General features: G+C 40.2%; 1 protein-coding gene across 3 annotated transcripts in view; it reads left to right on the top strand.

Moving 5' to 3' along the window:
- Positions 1–20,690, top strand: part of MACROD2 (mono-ADP ribosylhydrolase 2) — a 1,866,240-nt gene that overhangs the window by 807,562 nt on the left and 1,037,988 nt on the right. The window lies entirely within an intron of this gene.

Genomic DNA, 20,690 nt, shown 5'->3' with positions numbered 1-20,690 from the left:
TCAAGGTTTTGGTAGGGTTGGTTCTTCCTCAGAGCTCTGAGGAAGAATTTGTCCCATGCATCTCTCCTAGCTTCTGCTGCATTGCTGGCAGTATTTGGCATTCCTCGCAGCAGCAGCATCCTGATCGTTGCCTTCATCTTCACATGGCATTCTCCCTGTGTGCACATCTGTGTCCAAATCTCTCTCTTATAGGGACATCAATCATATTGGAGTAGGACCCATCCTAATGACTTCTTCTAATTTGATTTTCTCTGCAAAGACTGTCTCTCCAAACTAGGTCATATTCTGAGGTACCAGGAGTTAGGATTTGAACGTATCTTTTGGGGGACATAATTCAGCCTATAACATCTTCTTAGATGGCTGCCTCTTCAGTGTGACTGATTTGAAAGAATGAGTCCTTTCTGGAGTTTTAAAAAAATCTTTAAAACTAAAGAATATGTAACTGAACACACTTGGTTGACTATTGAGGATTATATACACTTCTAAATTTCAGTGCTAAAATTGACAAAATGGTTTCTTTGAGGAAACTCAAGGAATTACTAGATGCCCCTTGTCAGGTTGAGGAAATTCCTTTCTACTCCGTGCTTGTTGAGTACTTTTGTCATACAAGCAAGCTGGATTTTGTAAGATACTTTTTCTATATCTACTGAGAGGACTATTTTTGTCTTTTATTCTGCTAATATGATGTATTGCATTGATTGATTTTTATTTGTCAAGCCAACTTTGAATTCCTGGGGTAAATCCCACTTGGTCAGTTATAATTTTCTTTATAAGCTGCTGCACTTGATTTGCTAGTAAATTGTTGATGATTTTGCATCTATATTCATATGGAATATTGGTGTGTAGTTTTCATGTGACGTCTATGTCTAGTTTTGGTGTCAGGATAATACTGGCTTTATAGAATAAGCTAGGAAGTGTTTCTTCTTCTGTATTTGGAAAGAGCTTATGAAGGACTGGTGGTACTTATTCTTCAAACGTGTAGAAGCATTCACCAGTGGAGCCGTCCATGCCTGGGGCCTTCCTGGTGGGCAGCATTTGGATTATGGATGCAGTCGCTTTACTTGCTGTATGTAGGTCTGTTCAGATTTTCCGTTTCTTCTTGTGTCATTTCAGTATGTGTGTGTGTCTAGAAACGTTTCCATTTCATCTAGGTCATTTAGTTTGTTGGCACATTACTGTTCATAGTATTCCCTTAAAATCTTTTATTTCTGCAAAGTCAGTAGGGATGTTTCCTCTTTCATTCTTGGTTTTTGTAGTTTGAGTCTTCTTTTTCTCTTTGTCAGTGCAGCTAAAAGTTTGTCAATTTTTATTTCAAATTTCACTTTTGCTTTTGTTATTTTTCTCTTGTTATCCTATTCTCTATTTCATTTAGTTATGCTTAAATCCATTATTATTATTATTATTATTATTATTATTATTATTATTATTATTATTAATTATTATTATTTTGCTTGCTTTCGGTTTAGTTTGCTCTTCTTTTTCTAGATTCTTTCAGATCTTCTTTATGAATGTTCTCTGAAGTACTAGAAAATTATACCAATTCTGTTCTCTTTCAGTGTTGCATAAATCAATCCCTAAGGCAGATTTAATGGAGACTGCTTATTTTATTTTATTTTTACTATTTATTAATTTTTTATTTGGGGGGGTAATTGGATTTTTATTTATTTACTTATTTCTTTTTTTTGATGGAGGTACTGGGGACTGAACCCAGGACCTTGTGCTTGCTAAGCATGTGCTCTACCAGTGAGCTATACCCTCCCCTGAGACTGTTTATTTTAAAAAGAGTAATTTAAATCTTCAGAAAGAAAACATTTCCTACTGCATATATAGATGTAGCCAAAAGGACATCTTTATAAACAAGAACATTTAGATTCTTAATGTATTTATCATATTCTTTCAAATTTCCTTCCAAGGGCTCTAATGGAAGATAGTATTATTTGGTGTAAAATGTTTAATTTTATATTTCATATTAGATGCATTAAATGCTACTGCACTTTAAAAAGTACTTAAGATACTATTCAGCTTTAGATAATGTGTTTAAGCTTTAAAAAAAAAAAACATTCTTTGCAGATTAAAAACTATAAATAGAGCCCCTATAATCCTTTAATGCAAAACAGTTGTTTTCATTTTCCAAAGGACTGGTAAGAGGAAACTCCATAACATTCTTCATCTTCCCTAAAATAGTCTAGTTCTTTTCACTAAAACATAGAATTAAAAACAAACAAACCTATCAAATACTGTTTTAAAAGTAGACAATATTCTAAATCATTGAAATTAATACAATAGTAATGGCAGCACAAAAATTTGGTATGAAATCCTTGAACAAACTTTATAATAAATTCTGTTAGGTTATACGTATTATTTGTAATTTCATTAAGTGTTTTTTGAATACTCAGTATTTTTTTTGAATAGTCTGAGTATTGGAAATTATCTAAAAGTGAAAATTTTGTCACAAGAATTTACAGATTACAATATGGGGTGTATTTAAAATAGCTTTTGTGTTTTTAAATAATTACTAAACCATCTAAAGAAAATCAGTATCATGATTTGTTTAGAAGACTAAAACACATCAAAAACAAAACCAGAATCTACACCTGGAACAGTTTCTCTAGCCTCAGTTACCTTGAGACGTGGACATGGATATATAGAAATTAAAGTTCTTTCTGACTGTAGGATTGTGTGTATATCTGGTGTGGTTGCCTTTTGCTTCATTTGACTGTTGCAGAAAGAGGAAAAGTTCTTCTCAGAAATGTAATGGGAAATGCAATTTTAAAGTATATGCTGAAACTTTCACACAAAATCGGTGTAAAATTTATACACTGCAGCTCATTCTAAACAGTCAATAGTAGGTAGATATGTTTCTGAAAAGATGATTTGAAAGCCACCTGCAGTACATGGAATAACTAACATTTTACATGCTGAGGGCTTCTAATTTATTGGAAACATCGAAGGGCCTTTTATGTAAGAAGAGTCATGTCTTTGTCATGCAAAACATTAACCTGTAATTTAATCATTTTAGGAATAGAATATTTTTAAAGTCAAATTTTCCTAAAGCAGCCACAACTGTGCTTATCTGTTTATTTTAATTTTTGGAATTTGTGGCTAGCGATTACATTTTTAAGTAGAGAGGGGTTCCCTTTTACCTCTCATTTATTCTAATTAAAATCTGCAAGCTACCCTTGGCAGGAAGGCAGCAGATAACAGGGCAGTCACTTTGTTCCTTGCTTTGCTGATGTAAAAGGAAGGATATTTCACAGTGCAGCAAGAGTTGGATCAGAGAAACCCGGTTCTATGTTCTTTTTAAAGAATCTTCCCGTGGCATTCTTTTAGAAAACTAACCTTTGCCCTCCCCATACCACAAGGGTGAAAAAGTGACCTTTTCCAGAGAGCTCAAAGTTAAATTAGTCCTGTAAGTCAGTCTCGGGGGCGGAGTGACAGTGTTTGTGGTCAGGGTGGTCAAAGACCCAATGTCTAAGAAGACAGAAGAGGCCGGGTGGTCAGGACATGCTGAGAACGATTGAAAAACTAGGGACTTGGCAGCCATGAGGCCACAGTAGTGACTTTAAGAGGAGTGTGAGCTTCAAAACCTGTCTGAAAACAAAGCTGAACCTTGAATGCAAAATCTGGGAGGGAATCAAGGAACACCCTGAGCTCTACAGGAGAGAAACTGAACACAGCACATAAATGGAAGTTCAAAGGCTGAAGAGGATAAAGAAGCATGAAAGATAAACACAGAGCATACCATGGACAAAATAGCAGAAACAAGAAAATAAGGAAAGATTAGAGGTCTTTTTTTTTTTTGCTCTTCTATTGGCAAAACTCATACAGTGAAAGAAGTGGACTATAAGTAAGGGAGGGGACATCTGAAGGTTTCCTATGTGATTTATTTGAAGAAAACAGAAGCAGACGACAGATGAACATATCAAAAGCCAGGAATAAGGCTGACAGTATATAGTTAATCTTGGTGGATCACAGGATTCTTCTCAGCTCCTAATGAGGATAGACTGGTAATCACATAGAATTATCCTTGAAATTAAGTTAAAGACACATTTGAATTTGTTTATGGTTAATCAGTAGTAGAATTTGGTTATAGTATCTTAAATTCTATTTTTAAAAAGATGATTTAGATAACATTAGGACTGAAAACTGCTGAACCTGGGAGCACTTAGTCTATTCAGAGGTTGCTCTGTGTATTGGGATAATGCTAGATGCTGTCACAGATGACCCTCAAATTTCATCAGCTTAACACACTAGAGGAGTATTCGTTGCTTATCTCTCAGGGCATTGATACCCATCAGGCAGAAGGCATAAAAGCATGAAGGAGCATCCACAAAAGGTTTTATAATTTTTTTTTCTCACCTTCTCTTGGTCAGAATAATACCATCACAAGGCTACACTCAACTGCAAGGCAACCTGGGAAGTGTCCAACTGAGTACCCAGAAAGAAGGGACAGAGAGATTTTTAGTGAATAACGTGAATTTTCTGTCTGGTATGGGCAGTCACTGAACTCCTGTCAGGGACTGTGATACCATGTCTAGCTCTATCAAGGACCCCTGAACACACTGGGTTCTGGGTGGGCTCCTGAATGGGTTACAAAGTTGACTCTTGGATGAAGTACACTTTGTAGACCTGGCAGCAATTAAATGTTGTTGGATAGAGTCAAATTTTGCTAAAGCATGGATGTCCTCTACATTTTACTTGCAGTCTAATCTCTGTTTCATGTGACTCATTCATATAAAAATAGGAAACATCAGTGTGTATTTGATCATATAATTGGCATTATTCACTAATTTTTATCCTTTTGCAGTAATTTTTATGCAAGAACTAAAAATGAGACATTGCTTTGACAAATAGCTGTTATGTTAGACTATTCTGTTCAGAATATAATTAGAAGATACATGAGTGTCCATTTACATAAATGTGTGTATATCCACGTACATACACATATAAATTAGTATGTATATACTGATATGCACAATATATACTGTGTGCCAACATCTATAAGTAAAGGAAGTTCTGTGAAGTTGAGTTCTATGAAAATAGAGCTAAACTCATAATTTGTTTGCTGTATCATGGACTTCAGAATCATCTGCCTTCAAATTTTGGTAATAATATTTAATATCTGGATGACTCTTCAGCAAGTTACTCAATTCCAATGGTTACATTGTAGGAATGATAATAGCTATTAATCAAACTGGGTGGTTGTAAATAAAAAAGGAGATTCTATGGGTAAAGCATTTAGCAAAGGATCTGGTACATAGTCAGTGTTCAATGGTATGCCTATTAAGAAGCTTGACACACCCTCCAGATTCCCCCATAACACACTCAAAAATAAATGCAGAAGGACACAAAAATAGATAAGAATGTGCTGGCTGTTCAGATTTAATAACTTCATCCAAGTATCCATTCCTTGAATTAACACTGTTAGACCCTGAATATGTACAAGCTCTCAGCTGTGGTGAGCACAGAATTTACTAAAGGGGCATCCTCTTTGCTCAAGTGTTGAGCACCTCATTATGAGGACTCTAACAGTCATAATACAAGGTGACATTTGCATAAAAGAAATACCACAGAGTGAGAAATGATTTTAAAATAAGAAAAATCTAGGAAGGGAGAGAATTCAAGAAAAACTTGTGGACATTCCGAACTCCCTGGCTCTTTAACTGGCTCTTAAAACCAAAATTTTCAGAAGCGGATAGAGGGAAGAGGGGCATTCCATTCAGAAAGAAGAAGAGAGAGGCAGGCAAAAGCCTAGCATATATTCAGGCAAAACTGAGAAACAGGCAAAGAGGAGTACCGTGAGGTCAAATCGGTAAGTCAGGGTATTGATGCCATTTTAAAGAGTTGGACTTTAATCTGTCACCAAGGAGTAAGGAAGTCCAAGGCCTGAGACAAGGTAAGAATTTTGAGCAGCAGAATGACATCTACGACCTTGAATATTTCACTTGGCCTTTCCACCATCCGTGTTTCTCCCCTAGACAGTGACTGGATAGGACCAGGATCCCTTCTGGCCCCAACACTGTGGGCGCCTTCTCCGAATTGTACATCCTCTGCAGTCACTGTTGGAACATCCCTGTTCTCTTTGCTGGACCCACCCCAATGCTGTTTACATGGGCTCCACCCAGTACTGTTGTCATAGGCTTCAGACTCTGGGTTTTGCCTCTCCGCCAGCCCCGCTTTCATCCCTCGTGATGGGACACGCTCTGCATCTCATTCATTCGCAGAGGCGTCCTGTCTGCCCAGATCCCGGATCTGACTCACTCCATCAGTTATGTCTAGATTCTCTCTCGGGCCTCTTCCAGTCCTCACTTCACTTCCTCCTCCCCTTTAGGGCACTTTCTCCATATTGTTGCTTCTCTTCTATGTTTTCATTGTGTTTTTTCTTTTCCCTCAATAGGTCCACTGTTCTAAAAGAATGGAAGTGAGAATATCATGAAAGAGAAAAAATTAGTAAGGATTACTGGTGAAAAGTGATACCTTCATAAGATTAAAACACTGCTTGTGACCAAATATAAAACGTAACTGGGGAGAATGCCTCCTTTTCCTGGTTAGAGTTCTTGGGGTAGTTATGCACTTTGCTCAAGCCAGCAGTAACAATGACCTGGTTTTTACTTATAAAATTACTACTTTTACTAATAGCTTGCTTCTCTTTTGGTGAATGGAATTTAGCAGAGATATCAGCCAGTCTACTAAGAAAATTAAATTTTTACTGAGAATAAATAAATATATATATAATATACCAACATATCATTCAATAATGCTCTTTTGAAATTAACAGCAGCATTCTATTATTAAAAAAACGGGTGTTTTCTAGTATTGTCTCTAACTGTACAATATTGTTTCTTTCATAAGTATTCTCAGGACCTAATGTAAAACTCTTTAATCCAAAGTATTCTGTAAAGCTTTCAGTCCCAGTCCCTTGTCATAGGCTGAAATATTTGTTAAGTAATTCAGTGAACATTTTGGGGGTGCTGTGAAGGGAAACACATTAAGGTTTAGGCTCTGCCATTGAGAAGTCCATGGACGAGTAGGCTGACATGCAGACACATCGTCATATACAATGTGTAAAAGCCAGAATGGAGCTCCGTGCATGGTCCAGGAAGGAGTGTTCAGTCTCCCTATATCACGCTGGGGGCTTCACAAACTAGGTCTTGAGCCTCCTGGATAAGAAAATGGAGAAAGAAAAACCCAGATAAAAAGAATAGAAAGTACAAAGACAAAGAAGGAAGATAGGAAATGGTGGAAAATTAAGTATGGCTTGAGTTGATGTGTAGTGAGAGAAAAAACAAGAGACTGGCAAGGACTAGGTGATACATGGCTTTGTATATCCAACAAAAAAAAAAGAGTTTGGAATCTTGATTGTTAATGTCCAGTGGTCTTTTTGTTCGTCTGCTTTTGTTTTTGCTTTGTATTCATTATTTCAGGGATATTGCCCTCTTTAGGAATCTGTTGTAAGAAAACCGAAGGCCTTCTCCAAAGAAAAACATACACACACACACGTTTTTAAGCACTTCCATGAACTTGGACCCCAGCTACAAACCACCCCTGAAGGTTGCTAGAAATGATTGAGTTATTGAGCAGGGGAGCAACATGGTCAAAAGTCTGTCTTCAGCAAGTGAATACTTGCAGGGATGTGGGGGATGTATTGGGAGTGATGAGACTCGTGTCAGAGAAAATTGGGGTCTACTGTCAGCCAGGAGATGAAGGTCTGCACTAGGGTGGCAGCAGATCTCTGTGTTTCATTTGGCTTCTACTTTGTATGTGTCAATCCGTCTGTTGAGAAGGACACTACAAGAGTCAAGTGAGCAAAGGATGGCGTTATTTACTGAACTGGTGATTTCAGATGTAAGTGCAGCTTCGTGAAGAAAGATGAGGAATTCCGTGGGAATGAGGAATTTAGGCCACCACAGATTTGGGTCAACAGGTCAAAAAAGAAGTCAGAGTTGAAGAGAGATAGTTGTTTTAATACTCTGGATGATTACATAGAGGTGGTAGATTTAATACGATGAAGGGATGAGATCTCGTCAGCCAAAAAGTCCAAGTTAAGGAGAGCTGGAGGGGTCGGGCTGGAGGCTTGGAGCACTTGCTGCTTGCCACGGGGATTGCAGCCTTAACTGTCTGGTCCACTACTGCTCTCTTTTGGAACCAGGCTGGTGAACGCTTGAGCCACTGAGAGAAGAGGATTTGTCTCTAACAGTGACAGCTTGCCCAGCGCTTTCAATCTGGTTCAGTTAAAAAAATAAAAAAGAGAAGATGATAAATTTTAAGGAACCATTTGATGGATGTTATTAGGTCATAAACTTGACATTCATAAAGTTAATAATCCTGTCTTCTGTATCGAGCTGCCTGAGCTTGGGTGAATTATTGCCTGGGTTAGAAGTCCGACTCCGACACTGGTTGATACTTGTCACTTACCTTCCTAAGCCTGTACTTCTCCATCTGTAAAATGGGCGTAGAGACCCCTGCATCACAGACACAGGAGCAGGAAGCCTACGTAAACGCCTGCCATAGCCCCTGTGCATCACGGCTGTTCAATAAGGGGCTTGGCCTGGAAGCTCCTTCCTCTGTCTCCTTCAGTTTCCTAAGAAACTTTTCCAGTTCTAATGAGTCAATAAATGAGCTACTCTGATTCTTAAACCTGCCATTGCTTTTACCTATTTGAAAAGACAGGGATTTGAAATCCTTTGTTTCAGAACTACGTTTTTGTGTTGACTTGTGGCCGTGAAAGGAAACATGGAATTGTACTGTGATCACTTTAGAAAGTTTGCTCTCTTTGGAAATTAAAAAGTAATTACATTTTCTTGGACTCACTGCCTTTTCCAAGTGTCTAGTACAGCCACAGCTCAAATGTAGCTTCTTGTGGACATGCATTATTTTCTTGAGAACCTCTGGAATTCTGGCCAGATTGTGCTGATGAGAATCACTTAGCCTCCTCAAAGTCCCACTGACCCCTTCTCTGTTCTCCAAGATAGTCAATGAAACTATCTTTGGCATATGTTCAAGTTGGAATGAGGGACCCCAGAGGTCATTTAATCTAACCACTTAGTTTTCTAGGCCAAATCTATTCATTTTAAGTTTGCTGTGTTCAAGAACTGACGATCACATTTTCCCCTCGAATATTACAGCTGAAAGGATCTCAGCCATGTGCTTCTCACTTACAGGTTAACACAGAGCCTAGATTGTTGGGAGAACTGGCAACTGGGATTGGAGGAGGGAGACTGGGGAGCTGAATCACAGTGTATTACATGGTACCTCAGCCCCTCAAGGGAGCTGTAATTAATGTGTTCAAGGAAAACACTTCAAGGAAACTAATTTAAAGAACATACTGAAACAATTTTCCCCTGGCTTTCCAAAATAAATAAAAAAGAAAGAAAGAAATCACCATCAAGCTTTGAGGAAGCATGAAGAATTCCAGCAGAAAGGAAATTTGCTGAGAGACCAAGAAGGGGCTGGTAATAATAGCTGGTTAGAATGTAAAGCCTCTTTTAAACTGAGGCTTCCTCTACCATTTGTGAGAGCTCCATGGTCCCTGATCCATTCATTAAACAGCTCACATGCATGTCACTCTAATTATGGGTCAGAGTTTGGTTACAGCCCACTGACTGCTCTTTCTTTGCATCTTGGTAACTCAGTTCTTTACACCGGTTGATATCCCACTGGCCTTCCCTCCTTTCCCTCCTCCTTACCCTTTTTTAATCCTAAGCTTGTTAGGTAGCTCCAGAGTTTAGAATGCCTTGTGATTGCATGTCACTTGATGTGAATGGCATTAACTCCCTAGAGCAAAGCCTTTCCGAGTTTTTGTCTACGACCCACAGTAAGAAATTTGTTTTATAGCCAACCTGATACACAAATTCATATGCAATTGAAAAACTTTCATGAAAAGTACTATGTGTGATAAGCTGTAATACTTTCACTGCCCTTGAAGTCTGTTTCACCTACAGTCATCCCTTGGCATCTGAGGGGGGTTGCTTCCGGGACCCCCATGGATACCAAAATTCATGAGTGATCAAGTCTTTTATATTAAGGGGCGTAGCGTTGCATATAACCTCCCCAGATCCTCCTACGTACTTCAGATCATCTCTGGGTTACTCATAATACCTTGTACCATGTAAATGCTATGTAAATAGTTGCTGGTGTGCAACGCATCCAAGTTTTGCTTTTTGGAATTTTCTGGAATTTTTATCCCAAATATTTTCAGTCTGCAGTTGGTTGATTTTGTGGGTGCAGAGCCCACAGATATGGAAGACTGACTGTATTTTTAAAAATTAAAAATTCAAGCCAAGATTAATTCAAGACCATTTCTTCCTCAGTTTCAGTCACAATGAGTGTGCTTCACTGGGATGAGCTCTTCAACGACCATGTACAACAAAGCACTCAGGGTGTCTGGTCCTGAACTTTACCCCAGGCCTACTAAATCAGAGCCCAGAGTGGCAGGTTCCACAGTTTAACCAGTTCCCTCATATGATTCCAAATTTCAGGAGTCATCTCCAGACCTTAGCACTTCAATGTCATCTACTCCCAGGCAGGTATCTTCTTTGCCAGTTGATTTTTGTACTTCTTGGCATAGCTGTCCGTAGCTGGAAGAACAAGGGGTCTGACCTCTGAATCTCCCCATCCTTCTTGCTGAACTGGGAGAATTATGGGCCAGTTCAAAAGGTACCAGAAACCTAGCACATCTAATTAGAATAATGTGGCAAGTTCTATTCTAAATGCATTTTATGAATTAAACCTCACAACAGTGTTTCATGTGCTGCATTTATCACTGCAATTCTTAGGGTATTCCTTTAACCCATGATGCACTATTGGGGAGTACTATGGTCCCAGCCCTTACTGTGCCCCCCCCCCTTGGCTCCGGCGACTTGATGATCACTTCCTCCGCTTGTCCCTCACCCTGAGGAAGCAGAGGGCAGGGGAGCAGCGTCCTGCTCTGGCTCTGCCTTTGGCTCATTGTCTCCTGTTGGGCTACCATCGCTTCTGTCATCTGAGGAACCAGTTTATCCATAATTTTCAAGCCTACGCTTTCAAAGCAATATAATTCAAATCCTTTAAATACAGCAAATTCAACACTTAGTGATTATTATACCATATAGCAAAGGCTATTACAGATGATTAAATTCATTAGATCCCAGTATTCGAATAATTCTGACCAATGCACAATAGAAAGGGGTCATTTAAAGTACATGTTTAGACGTAACTGTCCTTCAAAGGCTATTACTAAGGAAATTCTGCCAAGTTTCCTATGGGGGCATGCCAGTCCGTCTTCAAGGAAGCTTTCTAATATTTCCCCACCCCCAGCACATGCCAATGTAAGGGAGACCAACAGGGAAGAAATGAATCACAAAGGATGACCTCAGAGTACATGCCTTTGAAGCTCAGTCGTGACTATTGGACATGCAGAGAAGTAGTGGACAGACAGATCAACATGCGTGGAGACTGTGCAAGACTGTGGTGTCTTCACCAGCTAGTACTGGGCGAAGGCAGAGACAATCCAAGATGAGACAAGGAAAGACTGAGCCAAGTTGAGTAGTTATCTACAAGCTTGTAAACGCAGGTTTTCTCTCCTCTCAGCCCCGACATGGAGCTGTTTATGGACGAGACCTGTCAGGATCTCTTGGCGGTGCTTCCATCCATGCCCCCATGTAAAGAAACTTGCTTGAGACATCCTGCAGCAACTCAGGCGGCTTGGGCCTTGTAGTTGGCTGCTGCACAGTCTCAAGAGGTGTCCAGCAGGACGGGAGCCCAGACCCTCCCTCTCTTCTGTAGCCCAGTTCATTTAGGAGATAAAGATGGAAGTGAGAGTTGGAGGGTTGTGATGGCTGTGAGAGCAAAGACTGTGTGTGTGTGTGTGTGTGTGTACAGGCACGCATGCATTCACATAATTGTCTTGTGTGTATCTGATAGAATGGTCCATGTATAAGCCAAGAGATTAATATAGAAATTAGCTGCAAAAAACTGTAATTTTATTATTTTCTTCTTGCTGTTCCTTCCCTGCCATATCCCTGTTCCAGTCCCTGAAACACCTGACTTTTAGTTGCTGTGGTTATTATATTTGTTGTTATTATTATTATTATTACCATTTATGTGTGGACCATAGTTCATCCCTAAGAAGTATCCAGTATCCCTATATATAAAAGATATAAACATATGCATATCCCTTTATAAATATATATTATTTTTAACTATTTCTTAGCATACAGAAAAGTTCCATGTGAGAGATTATCCCTTCATAGTCTGCCCCCCCTTCTCTGTATCAGACTCTTTAATTAATAGCATGTTTCTTCATATTTATTTGGAATATCTGCAATGTAACCTTATCATATTAAGCCCTGATAGGATGCCTCAGAGTTTGTATCATGGACCATCCTGGGGAAGAATCAACCAGCAGCTGACACTTAAATATAGCTCGTTCCTGGGCCTCCTTGGGACAGAGTTCCAGGTGGCTGTTAAGTGGTGCTAGAACCATTTCTGTTTGCCTGGCTGCAAATACTTCATACTCTAAGCAATTTGCAGCCTTCCTCACATAAGAGATGTTTCTGAAAGGAAATTCCCCAAGCCCTGCTCTTCTGGGCATCCTCCCTCCAGCTCTGAAGCACTCACTCTTTGTTGCCAAAACACAGAGAGCTGGAGTGTTTTCAGTTCCCTCGCTCAGTGGAAACATGCCAGGAATTTGATCTGGGTGGGGGCGTTTCATCCCCGCCACAGACTTGAGGAGAGCACCATGAAGGTACATGTTACTGAAGATTGTTCTGTTAGCCAGTAGGGAAGCAAAGTGCTCACAGTCGGTGTCACAGCGAGTCTCCCGCAGAACGTTTAGTGTGTGGTGGTGACACGTATTTAAGCTTATTTAGTCCAATGTTTGCAAAATTCAAAATGTTGAACTCCATATCCTGGTAGCCAAAAACACTGACTTTGCTATGAGCAAACTGGATAAAGAGCTCTGTAGGAGCTCTGGAGAGAAGGGAAAGGAAGCAGCGTCCGAATGAAGGAGGACTTCACCGTGACAAAAATGCTCTCCTACGATGTGATTCTCCCGACAAACCACAAAATGTGAGCTCCATCCACACATTTCAGTATTTGAAGAGTTTCAGACTAGCTGGAGAATTGACAGCTATAGAGATTTCCTCTTTATAAGAATTTATCTAGAGAAGTAAAAGGACATTCACTTTCTCTGAAACTGTATATTTGGTTTTAAAAAATATAGCTTCAGTGTTTGCTGTCATAAGCTGCCCAACTCCTCTGTGCTGTCAGATTCATCCAAAAACTAATTCCCCTAATGTAGGCCCTATTTCATGTTATGTTGGTTGCTTTGCACATTCTGAAGAAAACAAGAAAGATAATATTTTTTTCTCTTCAACGTTAATTTGTCTAGACATGTGATAGGGGACTCCAGGAGGGTACACTCTAAGAAGATCAAATCTGAAATGGCACTAGATGTGACCGATTTTTTTTTAATCCTGTTTTATGTAATTTGGGCAATAAGGCACACATGATTGGATTAAAGTCTTGTGTTTTGTAAATATCTCCCTATGCTTGCTTTATAACCATAAAGAAATGAAGCTGTGTGTTTTTTGCAGAAACTCTTATTGCAAACATGTGTGTATATTTGTGTGCAATTTGTAAATTTAGCTTCAGGAAGGTATAATGATCAAGTAGAATGGAATTTGGTTTCGGTCCTTAAGATTTGCAGGAAAGTACATACACGGAAACATAAGACACGTCTATGAAATCAGCATAGATTAATGGCATTTCTGGTATCTTCCAAAGATTGCCACCAAGTGAAGCTTAAATGTGTCAAAATGGCAACTCTAAGTAAGAGAAATGTGAGAAGATGTTCAAGGAGCAGAAACTATTCGGGGGGGATGATTTGAATGTCATCCAAAACCTTCAAAAAGCATTAAGCTCAAGCCCAGCCCTTTATCTGTGACAAATACCTCCCTGTGTATCAGCTTGTTATTTGGTGATCCTGTGGCTCCTGTCAGCTCTTTAAATGGGGCTCTGGTTTCAGTTGGGAGATGATAACGTGGAAATCTCTGGGCGCCGCTTGTCTCAGTCTCGGGAGGAGCGGCTGTGCCAACTTTGTGTCGCCGCCTGGTGCCAAGGGTAACCACTGGCTGCTGGGCCTGTGGAAAACAGCCCGTACCAACAGCACTGGCACTTGAGCTTTCCTTTGAGAAGTTTTGTGGCTGCAGCACGGATCATAAAATAAATTACTAAACCGATTTGGGAGCTTTGGAGCTTCCAGGCTGTGATATTCAGGTGGCTGAGGCTCTTCATTCCTGAGGAAACACAAAGGAGCAGCTTTGGAAATGTTGTCCATCAGAGGGCAATTGGGCAGACACCAGAGTGTATAACCATCTGCAGGTCCAGGGTAAATAGGTCTTACTTATAAGCAGTCAGTGAGATATAAGGCATTTAATTTCAAGGAAGAAGAAAAAAAAAAAAACAGCTGTGCATTTTCAAATTCTGACTTCTTTCAAATTAATCAGAGGGAAAGGGGTACTTTATTTAATGGGATTGCTATTCCCACAGAGAAATTCTTGTAGTGGAAATGCAAAATAGAGCTTCTCTTCTCTGACAACCGAAGACAGCATTCATGAATGCAGGAGTATTATTTCCAAATGGATCAGAATTCCTTTCTCCCCTTTTTAGTTTGGGGAGGTGAACTGAGCAATCAGAACTGTCCTTTTGCAGTACCCCTCGAATACCAAGTCCTGATCAGATTAATGGTGTTTTCCACTCCAAAGCCTCAGAAAGTCTGGGAGGCCCTTGGAGGGGGGGGGGGCGGCTTGAAGGATGGGAAACTCATAGGTTAAAAACATGCACTTTGGAGAGGGACAGACCTGAGTTCAAAATGGGGCTCTAACAGTAACTAAGAGTGTGACCCAAGCAAGTTACCTGAACGTCTAGACCTCTGCTTACTCTTCGTAAAACAGAAATGACCCTAACTACCTCGTGGGATTGTTGGAAACATATAAAACAAGATAAATTTAGGGGTGAAGTTTACTCATGCCTGCAACTTTGAAACAGAGGCAAATAAAATAATTAGATAAATATATGAATGGATAAATGATATGTCATAAAACAAATATAGCACAGTGTTAACAGTTGTGAACATAGATGGTGGGCATGTGAGTGTTCACTGTAGACCCCTTTCAGCTTTTCTCTGTGTTTGAAAATGTCATAATCAGGTGGAAGAGGTTTAGAAGGGCAAATCTCTTCAATGTAAGTACCATTCTTTTGCTGGCTACTTCTAGTTACATCCCAAATGTAATCACCATACTGAACTCAGGGGAGACTGGGAAAAGGGTCTTTTTCCTGGACCACTGTGAACCCAGCTTAGGGTCAGAGATTCTGTTTCCAAGGAAGAAGGGGAGGAGAGATATTGGGGAAAAGCAGGGGTCTCAGTCAGTCTCACAAACTGAACTATTTCCTGGATATTCCTAAGGGCTAAGTAACAAATGGTCGCCGTGACCATTAAGAAAGGAAGGAAGAGGGGAAGGGTACAGCTCAGTGGTAGAGCACATGCTTAGCACGCACAAGGTCCTGGGTTCTATCCCCAGTACCTCCACTAAAAAAAGAAAAATAAAAAAGGAAGTGACAGCTGCTGCTTCTCCACCTCAGGGTGCAGTGTTCCCCCAAGTCTCCTCACCCCCCTGGGGGCCCAGTAGCCTTATTTCTTCCGTCCCTGTTCTGCTTGCTTTGCATTCCTGTGGCAGCATTTCACTCCGCCCTCACTGCGTATCCTTGATTCTCTCCAGGACCCCTCTCTGTGGAGCCTGGGGTCAGCTTTTATAGGGCAGGGGAGGTCTCTACTCTTCCATGGATTTAAGCTCAAAAATGCTTCCTTATGGCAGAATTTTCTTAAAAGTCTCCCATGTTGTTAACTCCTTGAAACCACCACCGCATGAAGACAGCTGATCGTTCCCCTGTGGGTCCCAGATGAGGCAGTTCTGTGGTTGATGTTCCTCGGCACCGCCTCCTTGGTGGGCCCTCCCTGGGAGGCAGTGCAGGGGGCCCTCTGATCCGGCACAGACTCAGCCTTAGATCTCCATCCAGGGAATTCCCTCCACCTGCCGTGGAAAGGGAGCAGGCCCCCAGAGGAAGACCAAAACTTTCAGAATGGGCAGACGAAAAGGATCTTCCAAAACACACCACCAAAACCCAAAACAAAACCACAAAACTCGGAATAGACAGCTCATGGTGGAGATGAACCAGGAAGGGGTGTGTCCAGAAAGCCAAAGAAAATTCATTCCAGAAAGGCTGGTCAAGAATATTTAATGCTGGACAGCAGCCAAGGAAGGGAAGAGCTGACCACTGTCCTTCAGTCATTGGTGATTTTAACAAAGAGTCATCCCCAGGGAGCAGTGAGAGCAGAAGTCAAACTTTGGTGGGGAGGAAGGTGACAGAGAGGCAAAGAGAAGAGATTCAGCAGCAAAAGGGAGGAAGAGGGCCATCACAGGGGTAAAGCGGGACATCGGGAGGGATTTTTATGATAAGAAAGACGTGAGTGCAATCAAATGCTGACGAGAAGAAACCAGAAAGGAGGCAGAAATTAACTATATGGAGGAGAGAAAGAGGGAATTTGCTTAGAAGGTGAGACGGGGTGATCTGGGGTGATCCAGACAACCAGAGGGAGGGCTGGCCTTTCACGGGGAGCATCCCTCATACTGTGACGGGAGGGCGGCATGGGCCCCAGAGAACTGTTACCTCCCTTTATTCAGCTACTGTGTTTTTCTAAAGTCAGTCTGCAATCACATCACATTAGCTCTTTCCTTGACACTGTTGTTTCTTTCTGGAGTTGATTAGCAAGACGACAAACACTTTCTTATAAGAGCTTCTGCTCAGAGCTGTCTCCTCTATCCCACACTTGTTCCTTTCTTTCCATTAAATGCCATTCTATTAGATTTAGATCATATTTCCAATTTGTCAAGCTCTTTTTATATTTTAATTGAACTCACAACAGAGCGTTGATGTATTTCAGCCTTGTGTCACCCACATATTAAATTATCAGCTGTATATCTTCATCCACAGAACTCTCTCTAGCTTTATTTTATTTTCATTCCACCAACCACCCTGCCCTCCCCTTCCCCCACTGTCCACTTGTGGAGACTCAAGGGGAGAAGAATTAGACTGGATACTTTGATGATAACTGATAAAGCTTTTTGCCTGAGGAGTCCTCCCAAATTGGATTAAGTGGATTCATTTGTGGTTTGTAGTGTTTACATTTTAGGGAGAGAGGGATGTAAAAACTCTCACTCTCTCTGTATTCATTCTCACAAATGGATGGATACTGTCACTTTTCAAGGCTCGTCCATCTGGAATGCATCACAAACACATTGCTGGGAAAGTAGAAGTTCCAGAAAGAGCCTCATTTTTCCCTGGAACTGTGAAATTGACTGGTCTCGTTTCTTTCATGTTGTTGTAAATTCACAGGAGTGTAATATAAGCTCCATTTTTAATCATTTGGGATGGCTTATGATTGAATAATGCTTCCTGCCAGACATGTTTTCCCTTTATTTATCACTTACTTTTCTCCCAAATTTCAGCAATAGCAATTGCTGATTATGGAAATGACTCTTATTGTTCAACCACTCATAACCACATTTAGTCACCAAAAGCAATTTATCTGCTACTTTCAAAAGGTGCTAAACAAACAAGGGGTTTATTCCAGCCTTCTTGCAAGTCACCGAGGAACACAGCCACATTCTGTTTGCTCCTTGCCTTGCTTCAGAGCCAGGAGCGCCTCTTTCCAACTTGAAGTAAAATCAACTTGTTCCTAACCGCGGCCTTTGCAATCAGTAATTTGACTCAGTGGGCTTAATTCAAAGCAGGCGTTCACAGTCTTTGGGCTGCTTGTCAGTCTTCCAGGAAATCAAGGAGAAAAACAAAAACAAACAAACACTGGCCCTAAATTAAACCAGATAGGGAGGAAGAAGCTTCAATGAATGAAGAAGCAAAATAACCAAGAGAGTCAGGAGAAGTAAATAGAAAATATTCCAGGGTCCCACCAGCCCCGGCCCCACAGGCCCCTCCTTTATCTTATTTTCCTAGAGGATATTGAAGCCTGTCCCAAGAACAATTATTCATAATGGGCTCCAGACTTCCACGGAGCCTGCCAGGGCTCCTTCCTCTCAGGCACCAGCAGGTGAGCGCACCTGAGATTTCTAGTGATTTCTCTGCATCTCAGACTGCCAGCTTCCCTGCGGAAATCTCTCTCTTCTCTTTGCTGAAATAAGGGAGGTGAATGAATTCCCTTTTGAGTTAACCCCAGCCTGGCTCCTCACTGTAAATACCGGTGCTGGCTGCCTTCCCCAAAAACCAAATCTTTTTTTTTTTCTGTGTGACCTATTCACCTTTCTCTTACCCCAGGCTTACAAATACAGGCCCAGTCTTTAATTTAACTTGCCTTGTGTGAATAACCAGGGAAAAGTTCAGGTCTCAACAAGATAATAGTGGGTTAGTGTAAATCGTTAAAAACATACTCCAAATTGGAAACAGTGGTGTTCCCTGGTAAATCTGATTTTAGCTAATGTTTCCTAAATCTAAGTTAGGCTACAGAGTATTCTTTCCTAAATATCCCTTAACTGGAAATGTTTAGAAGTTTGTTACTTGTTTTTAATTTCATCTTTTTAAAAACTTTCTCAGCTTGTAAGTGTGATCTTTCAGCCCACTCATCTCTCTTGCTTAGGCTTCTTCTTCTTTTTTTTTTTTTTTAACTCATTGAAGATGGAATTTTTCCAAGGTATTCACAGGTTGAGAATCTAGACATGTGTGATTCAGATAAAACAGGCAAGTGCATCTTTACCCAGAGTTACATTTCTAGTGTAGGCCCTTAAGCTTCTTATACGTGTTCCATGCAGTGTGGCTGGTATCGGGGGTATTTAATATTCCTACCATTTCCTCTTGTTCTTGAACTTCTTCTAAGATGAAGCTGTAGTGTGATGAATGCAATTCATAAAAACAGAAGGTTCCATGTAACCAGAAAATGGAGGAATTGCTTTATTCTTTGATGGCAGGATATGTTATACAGGTTTCTATATACCTGTTCCTTGGGCGGGGGGTCACTTGTTCTTTAGGCTTAAAAATAATAACTAACTTTCAACAAGCCTCATCTGTGGTGAAGTCCTAAAGAGCAGGAGTCCCATGTTGTGCCACTCCCTTTGTGAACAATAAACATGAAGTAGGGGACACAATTCTTTCCATGATTTTTAAAGAGTATAGCCGATCATTCCTTTAAATTATAACTATTTTGTATAACATACAGAATCTCTTTTCTAAAATACTGATGGGGCAAATCTATATTGTGACATGGTTTCCTAGTCTGTTTGATCTGTGGTGTGTATTGGGTGTTTAAGGGGCATATTGGCCTTAGAGGCAAGGTGGTTATTTCCCGTGACATTTTTAAAGTCCATTTCTGTATTACATATTCCAATCTAGTGAAAATTAGATCTACTCTATTTAGATTTGGCATCCAACACTTGTTGACCATAGCAAGTGATGTAATTTTAAGCTGCTCATGTACATTTAGAAGGAGATTGATTTACAGCAGTCTTTGCCTGAGACAAGCACAATTTAAACTAATTCCTATTGATTCAGAAACATTTAAGATTGGTTTTGAAAAATCCACAAAAATAGAGACCTTTGGATACATTTGAGCCATTTCGCTAAGCATTATTGTCATGTGTATAAAAGCATGAAACTGTTAAATGCTTGCACTTCTTTCCTTGGCATCTTGGTTAGTCACTGCATACCTAAAGGCTAATTCCTGCTCCAGATGCTGCCAGGTCTGCCCAGCTGTTGCAAATATATGCTATTTGCAAATGGCAACATAAACAGCATATCCAGAACACTGTACAGCCTGGGTACTTTGCCATTGAAGCTAAGGTATATTTAGTGTATATTTAGGATAATCTTGATAAATTATAACCACCATGGAGTTAAGGGGTTGACAACAGTATAGCCAAGTGCCTCATAAAACAGCTAAATGAAGAAAATATTTATCCCAGTGTTTGCATAGCAACATATACTGTATACTACACATTGAATATCCTGTGAATGTACAATCCCCGGGTGCAGCTTATAAGGATGTCTAATATTGCACATGCATTAGTTAAGGAGACCAAATCACATCAGATTCTTTAGCCAAGTCTATTAGCATCTGAATGGTGTAGTTCTGATTGTTCTCTGGTTGCAGGGCAGCTTTGTCGGAACCACTCAACTTGGAGTTTGGAAGAGCTGGGTTCCATGTTCTAGCAATGTCGGTGACTACCCCGTGACATTGGACAGATATCCCAGTCCTTTGTAATCTTTTACTATTCCTGGCCTCTCGGTTCATAGCATTGAAAATGTCTGCTATTTTTTTTTTTTAATTTTTGCTTTTGAAAATGTCTCCTTTTTAACTGTTATTGTGCTTTGCGAAAAAAAGTAAGAAAAGAAAGGATGCTTTATACATGGTCTAGGACTATTTGTTTTTCAACTTTTCCCCCATACCTGTTAACTTTCTTAAGCTATATAGTTTGTTCTGTCCTTTTTTTTTTCTCTTTCTTTCTTTCTTTCTTTCTTTCTTTCTTTCTTTCTTTCTTTCCTTCTTCCTTCCTTCCTTCCTTCCTTCCTTCTTTCTTCTGCCTGGGTATTCTTAAGGTGACTAGATAGAGAAAAATACATGACTTATTAGCCATCTCTAATTAACA

This window comes from Camelus ferus, chromosome 19 (assembly GCF_009834535.1).
Source record: "Camelus ferus isolate YT-003-E chromosome 19, BCGSAC_Cfer_1.0, whole genome shotgun sequence".
NCBI classification, from domain to species: Eukaryota; Metazoa; Chordata; class Mammalia; order Artiodactyla; family Camelidae; genus Camelus; species Camelus ferus.
The sequence above is the reverse complement of the archived record's forward strand: the minus strand, read 5'-3'. Positions and strand labels throughout refer to the sequence as shown.